Source organism: Phragmites australis, chromosome 24 (assembly GCF_958298935.1).
Source record: "Phragmites australis chromosome 24, lpPhrAust1.1, whole genome shotgun sequence".
NCBI lineage: Eukaryota > Viridiplantae > Streptophyta > Magnoliopsida > Poales > Poaceae > Phragmites > Phragmites australis.
This window is the reverse complement of record NC_084944.1, coordinates 18,328,293-18,340,528: the sequence shown is the minus strand read 5'-3', so window position 1 is coordinate 18,340,528 and position 12,236 is coordinate 18,328,293.

The following is a 12,236-nucleotide window of genomic DNA, read 5'->3' as shown; positions in this document are numbered from 1 at the left end:
AACGCCTACGCTGCCACCGAAGTAATAAGGGTCACTGCTTATCGGCTTAATCTAGTCTGTGTCATTTAGGTTTAAGATATTAGGTCTATAATAGCTTGTGGGTCGTCAATAAGCTCTGTAAGTCCCAAGTGTAAGTTCTAAAGTACCTTTGAAATAATAAAGATCATATTGCCTAGGAAGTCATTTAAATTATTTCCCTGCCTTACTTGTCTCTCTGTGGATCCACATGCCTGACAATGGGATAAGCCGCTTCTCGGGCCCTTCATCGCAAACGTGCACCCTGGGCGGCAAAAAACTTTTCTCGACCAAAAGTCAATATAGTTCTCTTTGCTTTATTACATTTTCTCTATTTAAACTGCCTACCTAGAAAAACACTTCCGGACAGACAGTCAGGAGCTTAACAAGTACTTTGTACTAGAAACCGAAGATGACATATGATATACCCCCTGAAAGCCAATTCTAACAAGAAGGAAATGAATGTTACTTTGCATACTCGGGGTTGCAAAAAGGCCCCTTATCGGGTTCCACGAGTGACTGTGGACTATGATGCCTTCCACTCAAGTGGGCCTAAGGCTGGTCATAATAAGTGCTCTGACTAGTAATCAATGCATTTTGAACTAATCAAAGGAAGAAGCGAGTAAGGGAATCATGATATGTTGTTAAATGCATCCAGCACATAGTACTCCCATCGAATGCGAAAAAGCGTTTAAGACAGGAAATCCCTATAGGTCTAACAAATCTACCATGTTACTTATTACAGACTGCAGGGAAAAGTTTTAAGGCAGGGCTGAAGCCCGAAGTCCATCTTGTCCACAAAAGCTTTGACTACCCCAGTCACCTCCTTCACCTTCCGCGATGGCAACTCCTCCGACTCGTCCCGAAGCTCTCCTAGAGAATGCTGATGTTGATGTCTGGGTAGTGGGCCTTCAGTATGGCCAGCACAAAGGCAACTGCTTGCTCTACACTCTACTTGACCTGGTTCGATAGGTGCTCGACCACCTTCTATTGGAGCCCCCCATATTCCTCAGTGAGCTTAGTCACTCAGGTGTCCAGCCTGGCGGCATCACCATCGTCGTCATCCTCGCCTAGATCCTGACCCAGGAAAGTTCCTCATGGAAGACGTTGAGGGCCACGACGAGTTGTTGATGGGTGGCTGATATTTGGCCCCTTCTCGGGCCATGGCTTCCTGGGCCACAAAAATCTCTACAGAGTAGTGTGTTAAAAGTGACAAGGTGAAGAAGTGGCACATTGGGGTTACCAGAGACTTACCCTTCATCCAGCCCTCCAACTTGGCGTTCACCTTCTCCTTCTCAACGATCACTCAGGAGAGTTGCTAACATAATTCGACAGCCTCCCCCTTGAGTGTCTCTACTCAGGCAATCACTTGCTGGGCCTCCTTGCGGACCTGATTTAGCCATGAAGAGAACACCTATGACACCCCAGGTCAATACCTATCATTTCACCGACTAATCAGTTGTTTTGTAGCAGCTCTTACCATGAAGAAGGATATGAAGACATTATCAAGATCATGACTGTGAAGACCCTTAATGATCTCCCTCCAAGTTAGATCCTCGGGTAGCCTGTGCATCAGGTTCGAGGGAAGCGCTTGGGGAACCGAAAGATCCTTTTCCAGGCTATCAGCGACTGACACAGAGGGATCACTAGGCCTGCCCCCATCTCCCTCAGAGGAGGTCATGACTAGGGCCTGGAGAGGTCGGGGCTTTGGGGCTCCAGGTGGCGCTTTGAGTAGCATGCAGGAAGAAGGATTTGAGTGATGTGCTCAAATTAACATAGGAAAGACATTCACTTCAATAATGCTCACCTTGACTGTTTCTTAATAAGGGAACATTTTACCAGGATCAGAAGGGGCACCACCCTCTTAAGCGTCTTCTTGAGGACGCCTTCTTCAATCACTAATCCCAGTGGGGCAAGGGGAGCACTACCGATGAACCCATGACAATGATCGCCTTCTCGCGGTCCTAAACCAGGGCATAAACACACCCGAAGTCAAACAATGTGGCTACAAAGGCTATGAGTAAATGCTTAACTTACCAAAGTCAGGGCCTCGGCTCTAAGTGATAGAATCGCGACTGAACCCCCAGTGACCATTGCCAGGATTGGATCTCCAGCGACTGGCGTTGGCGCTATGTCCACAGGGCTGGGGGAGCTGATATGGCTGGCATTAGTGGCTTGGAGTCTCTCACCGATGAGTCAACCTCCGCAAAGAAGTTGTCCTTGCCCAGCGTTGCACTGTCGGTAAGGGATGGGGGATGTGACATGGTGCCACCACCACTGTTGTCACTCGGATCTCTGCTTCCTATGATCAGAACCTTATTCGGGTCTGTAGCCAGAGCGCCCACATTATCGACCATCGGGCCAGGCTATCCACGCCCGGGAAGCTTCGCAAATTTGCAGCAACCATTGTTATGGTTACAATTACTTGGAAAAAAGATAGAATAAAAGAAAAATGAGAGTCTTTCTGGTATGATCGTCCTTTGAGTGTCAGCATCCATCTCCACGATGGGGACTGGGATGTCTAGGTGGCTAGAAGAGGGGATTGCGTCAATTAAGAGCTTAGTATTCTTGTCAGCCACCTCTGGTGAAAGCACTGTGGGGAAAGACAGGCAATAACAAATTGTGAGGACTAAGCTCATAGTTCCTTTAAAGTGGCTACTCGGGATTGGTAGGTACCTGTCTCACCTTCTTGGGTTCGGTCCATCTTAGCCTGAAATTGCCAGGCGCCAGTGATCCTCAACTTCAGGGGACTCATGCGGTGCTTGATGAAGTCACTAGTGACGTCGTACGATGTCAACTTCCTCTCCTTCAGATGTCGAATTTCTCTAATAAGATTCTAGTGGAATGTGGTCATCACTAGCTCTTTGGTCCAGGAAGTCCTCGAGAACAGCGGAAGGCCCGGTAAGCAAGTTTGGTAGGCCGGGATAGCAATAGAACCACTTCTTGTGCCACCCCAACCAGGATCTCTTTGTGGCGAAATCAATGTACTTCGCTAACTTGACTTCCCGGGGCCGAAATCCAGTGCTACCACCACCTTGTTCTAGAACCCCTTCAACAAGTAAAAATACCTGAAGAGGTTGAAGGACGGGTGAAAACCTAGGAAGGCCTTGCAAAAATGTGTGAATACACTCAACATGATGATGGAATTGGGATTGAGGTGAATATGTTCCAGGCCATAGAAGTTAAGCACCTCAAGAAAAAAACTGGAAGGGGGAAGTAGAAAGTACAGTAGAAGAAATCAAGGAAATTCACCATCCAGTGAGTGTGCGGGCTCAGGATTGTCTACCCCTCCATTGGTGTCCAGGCCATTAGGGCCCAAGGAGGAATCACCTCATCGAGCGCTGCCTTCTCTAGGGCCCTCTTCGTGATCTCAGACTCTTGCTAGGCTGAGATCGCATTCGTCCTCTTGTTGGCTGAGGAGCTCTCTTTCTTGATCTTCTTTCGGCCCATGGCGGTGGAGGAATTAGAGGAGGAGGATTTTTGGGGTGTTTTTGGAGGCAAATGTCCAAGTGACACAAAGAGGTGATGGAAGGTAAACAATGAAGTGGGCTCCCACTCTGCTTTTATACAGGGAGACAGCTCTCGAAAATGGTTCTTTGACTGATGTTGTTGCACGTCTTGAGGCTATGATCTCCTACTTTACTGTCATGTCGCATTTAATGCCTGACGCATGTGGGTCAGTTGGAGCAGTAACCCAACAAATTCGGCACATCACGTTGTCACACACGCGCGTTTTCTCACTGTAATCATGATAACTTGTCGAATAAAAGATTCTCACCACTGCCCAAAATCTCCGCTACGACGATCCAACTTTCGAACTTGACAAGTAACAAGTCTTCTCCTCCCTATCCTCTTGAGGGGATGGGGTGATATTTGCAGGCTAATCAGAAATTCTACTTGGATGGAACACCTTCTCGAGGACTCTCCTAAGAACTCAGAGGCATTCAGAGTCCCAAATAGATGATCTGATGTAACACCTAGTTTTAAAGGAACAAAATCGGGCACCACACATGTATGCCAGGATCAAGTTTCCATACATGTGCTACATCATCAGTGTATCATTACAGTGCCAAAATTACAATGACAAATAACTTATTACAAAGGGACTCGAGGGTCTAAAAGAAAACACAGTAGAACTAAAAAGAGGTCTCGAAAGCTAGCGGGGCCACCATCTTCCACAGGCATCGATCGAGGGCACACTAGACAAGAACAACAACTCCAGGTCGAAGTTGTCCTCATCGAAGTTTGCAGCGTCAAAGATGGCTTTTGAACAGAGGTAGAATGCAAGAAGAGGGACAACAGGAGTGAGTAAAAAATGTACTCTGCAAGTGTAGGGAAAATATGCTATGGGGCTCAAGCCAAGGAAAGGATAGCCACAGGTTAACTGCACTAAGCAACCATGACCTATGACATCAACATGAGGCATCATATTTACTAGGTGAATACTCAGCTATAATAAAAAGGAATGACTCATCAGATTCCATTCGACTACCAAGACTCACCCAGTAATTCCATCACCTGGCTACCCGACCGACCATACCAACCCTGATCCCAACTAATCTCGAAGAAGTCCAAGTTCTCTCTTGTCTGTCTTGTCCATGAGCACGGCTAATCAATCAGTTTGATACTCTGCAGAGTTTACACAGCTTTCCCCATGAGTCATGATCCCCGTGTTGCTTCACACTTCTAGGATGTGGAGTCGGGGTCTCACTGCAAGGCCTTTATAAAGCTCCCACTAACGTGCAGGCACCCACTGAGGTTTCACTGCTAACAGACAATTCCATCGCTGCAGAAGCCCCCTCTTGTGCCACTTAACCGTCCAACGATGCCCATAGAATCAGAGGGGTGGCTTGTTAGTTGGCCAGGCCGTACTCATATTGGCCTCGTGGTTGTGTCGAAATAACATGGTTACATGTTCAAGAACCGGTCCTTAGGACCCCACACAGGAACAACCATGACTAACTGTGCACTACTGGCACACGTGCATTCCCGCACCATCATCAAACAACCATTCTGTTGGGATCCCTATACCATATTGCTACAAAATTACCCTTCCCAATTCTTGTTGCATAATCATTATTCAATATTAACATTTTTCCCAACCATGACTGCACTAGCATATGCTACCCATTTATATCATGAATTAACAATAGGGACAAGAAATAGTCATTCAAAAACTAGTAAACCCTAATGTAGGATTTCAAATTAGACAAGCATGCATTTGAAGGATAAACATCTATGCATGAATCCTAAAACAGGGGCGAAATGCCCAAGGACACTTGCCTTTGGTGAAGGGTTGCTCAAAATCCTCAAAAGCTTGATCTTGAAGATTACCAGACTACTCACCTCCTAAGTGATACACCGGAAAAAGCACATAGGGAAAAAGTCTAAGAACAGTACACCATACAACACTAAAACTAGGTAAAAACCCTATAAAAAGATTCTACACATTGCTACGAACTTTGGGCGCGAAAATCACCCAAATCGGAGCTACGAGCAAAAAGTATTAAGCTTTTGAAGTTCCAGGGGCTAAACTGCAAGTTTTAATTGATTTTTAGAAAAACTCAAATTAATTTTATACTGGAAAACCTCGATTATGACGTCATAAATCAAAACCTATTTTATTTTGTATTGGAAAAACTCAAAGAATAAGTCCATGGACCCATGGGCCACGGCCTGCAGGCCTGTCCACGGTCCACGGTGGACCGATTATGATTCGGTGAAAGGGTATGCAATCCGGGCCGTTGGAAAGAGATCAGGCGGCCAGGTTTTAATCGGGCTTGGCCGGCAGTGCTAAATAGGGGCAGGCGGCGGCTACTGGCGGCGAGGTCCCCGACGCATCGCTGGAGATGCGCCGGAGTGCGCATCCGGCCACGGTTTTTGACGGAGAACGACGCAAAATGAAGAGGAGGGCGAGGGGAGTCTATACCGAGGTTGCACGACGGCAGAGAAGGTCCGAGGAAAGACAGCGACAGAGAAGGGTGGTTGGTAGAGCTCCCAGCTCGACGTGGCAGTGTCCGGCTCTGGAAGAAGGCCTGAGAGGTGCCAGGACGTGAAGCTTGAAGTCCTGCGACACCAAAAAGGCCAAGACCGAGGTCAAAAATGGTTCGGCCAAGGACAATTTGGGTGGCGGTGAGCTCCTTACCGGCGACAACGACGGAGATGGCGGCAAGCTCGATTCCACATGTGAACAAAAGGGAAAAAGGGTGGAACGGGTGGGGAACCTCACAGCGGAGACGATGGGGAGCTTATATACCCGAGGGAGGGAGAGGAGAGGGCGAATTTGAAAGGATTGGCCGGTGGCCCTAATTGGAAATAAAGTATCAGTTTCCATACTTAAGAGGGGAGATTGAAAAGGGAAACAGCCGAAATCAAGAGAGGGGAGGGAGGGGATCACGGCCATGTGACTTGATTGGAGAATTAAGGCGCAGGGAGGCTCGGATTTGAAACTGCCAACAGATTTGGGGGTGTCGGGGTCAGGTGGCGGGAGGAAGAGGAAGGGGAGCCAGCTCGGGGCGTGCAACGGCTTGATGCGCGGCTCGGCACTCGGGCGGGCCCGCAAGGTGGCGAGAGGGAAGGAGGGGGTCAGCTCGGCCAAGCGCGCAGGCCAGCTCAGCCTTAACGGGCCGACGTTGAGAAAGGGCACGGGCTGCTCGGGAGGAGAGAAAAAAAGAGAGGGGGGGGGGGGGGGGGAGAGAAAAGGAGTGGGCCGGAGCGAGAATTCGGCCCGAGATCAATTTTCCAATTTCGAATTTGATTTTCTTTTTAGATTTTGAACAATTTTTAAAAGGAGTTTAAACGAGCGACTTCTAGCGAATTTTTGCAAACTTTTTCCACACATAAAACCCTATTGCAACTAAGATGGCATGAATGCAACAATCTTATATAACCTATGTCAATTTAAATTTAGAAATTAATTTCTTCTAAAGAACAAAATTGCAACACCTATTAAATTTCTAACAAAATTTTAAATTATTGCCAAAATTGAATTTTACGGTGTTAAAAACCTACCCCCTTTAGGCCGAATCTCTCCCTCGAGATTCGGAAGGATCAGAGAAGAGATGGGAAAACTCAGTCTTCAGATCATCTTCTCTTTCCCAAGTCGCTTCCTCTTCTGAATGATGCTTCCACTGTACCTTGCACATACGGACTCGCCTGTTTCTGGTGACCCGTTCTGACTTATCAAGAATCTTGACCGTATATTCTGAGTAGGAGAGATCTTCTCTCACATACAGTTCCTCTACTGGTAACTGCTCTTCGGGAACTCTTAAGCACTTTTTCAACTGCAACACATGGAAAACATCATGTACTCCCAAGAGTTGAGGTGGTAGGTCCAGTTGGTCAGCTACTTCTCCTCGTCTTCTCAATATCTTGTACGGACCAATATACCGAGGTGAAAGCTTGCCTTTGACTTTGAATTTGCGTAGACCTCTAATTCAAGAGTCAGTTCTCTACGTCGATTATTTGCATAACTCTTTTGTCTTGATTGACCAGTCTTCAGATTATCTCTGATCTCTTGCACTTGTCTTTCTGCCTCTCTTAGAACTTCTGGACCGAAAACTTGGCTTTCCCTGGTTTGGTTCCAGAATAACGGGGTTCTACACTTTCTTCCATATAAGGTTTCAAAAGGAGACATCTTGAGACTAGCTTGATAACTGTTATTGTACAAGAATTCCGCATACGGCAGATTCTTATCCCAGCTATTACTATTCTTTAGTGCACATGCTCTCAACATGTCTTCGAGGATTTGGTTTACGCTTTCTGTTTGTCCATTAGTTTGGGGTGATATGTTGAGCTGAAATTCAACCTCGTATCCATGGATTCATGTAGACGCTGCCAGAATCGTGAGATAAACTGACTACCATGATCAGATACAATTACCTTGGGTACTCCATGCAGACACACAATTCTGGACATATATAACTCAGCTAACTTCGGACATCGATAGGACTCTTTGACTGGAATGAAGTGAGCTACTTTTGTCAACCGGTCAACCACGACCCATATGGAATCATATCCTGATTGCGTTCGTGGTAGACCCACTATGAAGTCCATGTTGATTTCTTCCCACTTCCATTCAGGTATTTTTAATGGCTGTAGCAGTCCTGCTGGTCGTTGATGCTCGGCTTTGACTCACTGACAGATATCACACAAAGCCACCTATTCTGCTACTGCACGTTTCATTCCATACCACCAATACTGATATTTAAGATCTTGGTACATCTTGGTACTTCTTGGGTGAATGGAATATGCTGAATCATGAGCTTCCTTTAAAATTGTATCCTGAATAGCTTTTGTGTCCGGAACACAAATCCTGTGCTTATACCACATTGTGCCCTGCTCATCTTCAGTGAAATCTGGGGCTTTGCCAACTTTGATAAGCTGCTTGATTTCTAAAATCTTTTCATCCTTAAGCTATCCCTTCCTTATATCTTATTCAAGCGTTGAGTCGACTTCCATCGCAACCATCTCGGTGTTACACACTATACTCAGATTCAACTTCTCGAATTCCGTGCATAGCTCTTGAAGAGTTATAGCGTTGACCTGAGATTTTCTGCTCAAGGCATCAGCCACTATGTTTGCCTTTCCTGGGTGATAGTTGATTCCCAAGTTGTAATCCTTAGTGAGCTCTAACCATCTATGTTGTCTAAAATTAAGATCCGGTTGAGTGAAAATATACTTCAAGCTCTTATGATCTGAATAGATCTCACATCTTTGACCTATCAAGTAATGCCTCCAGATCTTGAGTGCATGAACCATTATGGCTAGCTCCAAGTCATGTGTTGGATAGTTCTCTTCATGCTTCCTTAACTGCCGGGAGGTGTATGCTACAACATGACCCTCATGCATGAGCACACAATCCAAACCTTGACGAGATGCATCGCAAAATACAGAAAACGACTTCTGAGTGTCTGGCATGATCAAAACAGGAGCTGAGGTTAACCTTTGCTTCAACTCATTAAAACTAGCTTCTCGAGCGGCTGTCCACTTGAACTCTGCTCCTTTTTCTAATAGTTCTGTCATTGGCTTCGCTATCTTGGAGAAACCTTCTATAAACCGGCGGTAGTAACCTACTAAACCCAGAAAACTGTGGATCTCCGAAAGATTCTGCGGTGGTTTCTAGTTCAGAACATCCTTTACTTTGGATGGATCCACAGACACACCTCCTGCTGAAATAATATGACCAAGAAAGGGAACTTCCTTTAACCAAAACTCACATTTGCTCAGCTTTGCATATAGTTGGTTTTCTTTGAGCTTCTGCAATACCATTCTTAGATGTTCCTCTTGCTCTTCCTCGTCTTTGGAGTACACCAAGATGTCGTCAATAAATACTACGACAAACTTGTCCAAGTATTCCATGAAGACTTTGTTCATCAGATACATGAAATAAGCTGGGGCATTGGTCAAACCGAACGACATTACCGTGTACTCGTATAAACCATACTGAGTAACAAATGCTGTATTTGGAATATTCGAGGTGCGAATTTTCAGTTGGTGGTACCCAGTCCGAAGATCGATCTTGGAGAACACACATGCTCCTTTAAACTGATCAAACAGATCTTCAATGCGAGGTAGAGGATATTTGTTTTTGATTGTTACTTCATTCAGGGCTCAATAATCTATACACATACTTTGGGTTCCATCCTTCTTCGGTACGAAGATTACTAGGCTCCCCAGGGCGAAGAACTGGGGCTGATAAACCCTTGGTCTAGTAGCTCTTGGATTTGCTCCTTGAGCTCAGCCAACTGATTGGCATCCATTCTATATGACCTCTTTTATATAGGAGCCGTTCCAGGTACTAATTTAATGACGAATTCAATTTCACGATCAGGTGGCATACCTGGCAAATCCTCCGGGAAGACGTCTGGAAATGCGCCGACTACTCTGCTATCTTCCACTACATTGGCTTTGTTAAGACTGGCGTTGATAGCTAACTCTGTTGTGGCTTAAAATTCCACCTTGGTACCATCCGCATGCGTCAACTGTACTGTCTTTGTAGCTCATCCAATGACTCCATTGTACCTGGTCAACCAGTCCATTCCTAGTATGATATCAATTCCCTTGGATTCCAGAATGATGAGGTTGGTAAGAAAGTCTACACCCCTTATGCATATACTTATTTTAGGGCATACATGCCTTGTTTCTATTTCTCCTCCAGGAGAACTAACTAGCACCCAATTTTTCATTAAGGCCCTTGGCAATTTATATGCATTCACAAACTGAGATGATATGAAAGAATGCGTAGCACTATAATCAAACAATACTATAGCAGGATGAGAGTTGGCAGAAAACATACCCAGTACTACATCAGGAGCATCCTGAGCTTCTTCCACCACAACATGGTTGATGCGACCATGCATCGCATTCTACCGAGGTTGTTGCAGCGGGTTGTTGCCCTAGGACTGTGCTTGGCCCTGCTGCTTCTTGGGGCATTTGTTGGCAAGGTGCCCAAAGTTGCCACAACTAAAACATGGACCAATGTTGCCCGACCCTTGACCTATGCGGTTCTTCTGCTGGGGCTGGTTGTTGGTGTTGGGTCGCTGTTGTTGCTGGAAATTGGGGCGAGACTGCTGCTGTTGTTGCTGCTGTACGGGCGGCTTGTATGTCCCTGCAACCTGATTTGGTATCTTTTGTGGTGGCCTTTGCTATTGATTCTGCCCTCCATGGCGGATCATAGGGCCGGTGGCAGGAGGGTTGAAGCAGGGCCAGGTGTTACTGCCAGAAAACTAACCCTGCAGACTGCGCTTACGCTCTTCTCCCAGGTTCTGACATTTCTTCTCCATTATGAATGCTCTGTCCACCAGCTTCTGGAAACTGGGGTACTCAATTGCTGAGAGGGTATACTGTAAACTAGCGTTGAGAACCTCCAGGAAGCAATCTTGTTTCTTTTCATCAGTATCCACATCATTGGGGGAGTAGCGAGAGAGCTAGGTGAACTTGGTGAGGTATTCCCTTACTGCCATGGGTCCTTGCTTCAGACTAAGGAACTCCCTCCTATTCATCTTTACTTCACCATTGGGGACATGGTGCACACGAAAGTTATCCTGGAACTTTGCCCAAGTGATTTCCTGGGGATTCCCGTTAGCGGTAGTGTAAGCTGTCCACCACTCTTGAGCTGGTCCAATCAGTTGATGGGATGCGAAAAGAACTTTCTCCCTTCCATTACACTGAGCTATTTGTAACTTGCCTTCTATGGTCTTTAGCCAGTCATCTGCCTCCATGGGCTCCACTGCCCGAGAGAAAGTGGGTGGCTGAGTGCTCAAGAAAGTCCTGATCCTGAACTACGATTGCTGTGGCGGTGCTTGCTGAGCTTGGGGTTGCTGATTGATAGCCTGAACCAAACCTTGAAGGAGGGTCATCACTTGATTGGCATCCATCAGAGGGGGCGGTGGTGGAAGATCGCACTGGTTGGTAGAGTTGTCATTGACATTGTCGTTGTCGTTGTTGTTGACATTGTTGTTGGCGTTGTTGTTGCGTCTGGTGTTCATCATCTGTTAGTCGCCAGGGTACGAGCATGAGAGCATAAGAGAAAAGCAAGGGTAGAAAAACAAGACAAGCATAGAAAAGAACAGATTGGGATAGAAAGAGACAGAAAGAAAGGACTCCCAACTATTATTATAATTATAACTGATGCAATGTAGAGGGGAAACCCCCACACTACACCAACACTCAAGCAAAGATCCAACTCATAGCAAGGTTCACACAACAGACTCCAACACAAGCTCACACTAGCACATACGACACACGAGCCTAAATGATTTATTCAGCTAAGGACATCCTCCTAGCTCAACTCTACTCCTCACCTGCTGTGCCTAAAGGGCCTGCTGCATCTGCCTGACGGAGCTTCTTGCGCAGAGGGGAGTAGGGCAGTGCAGCTACAGGTGCTGGGGGAGCCTCCTCGGGGAGAAGGAGCTTGTCGGGGTCCTCCAGTAGCATCTCCAGCCCGCGGATCATCTGCTCATGCTCGGTGTGGCACTGGTGCATATCCTCCATCTCGTCGAGTGCTCTGTCCAGCTTGGCGTACAGGGCGGTGGTGAGGCAGACCTGCTCTCTCAGGCGGAAATCTGGCTCGTTGTTGACGGGTGCAAAGATGACCTCCAAGCTATCGGACGGGCACTATAGGTACTTCCCGAACTGGGTATGGCGGAGGTTCTGTCTATTCTCCCTGCAGAGAATAGCCAGAGCCTGGCAAGCAGCGTCCTCAATCCTTGCCTCGAACG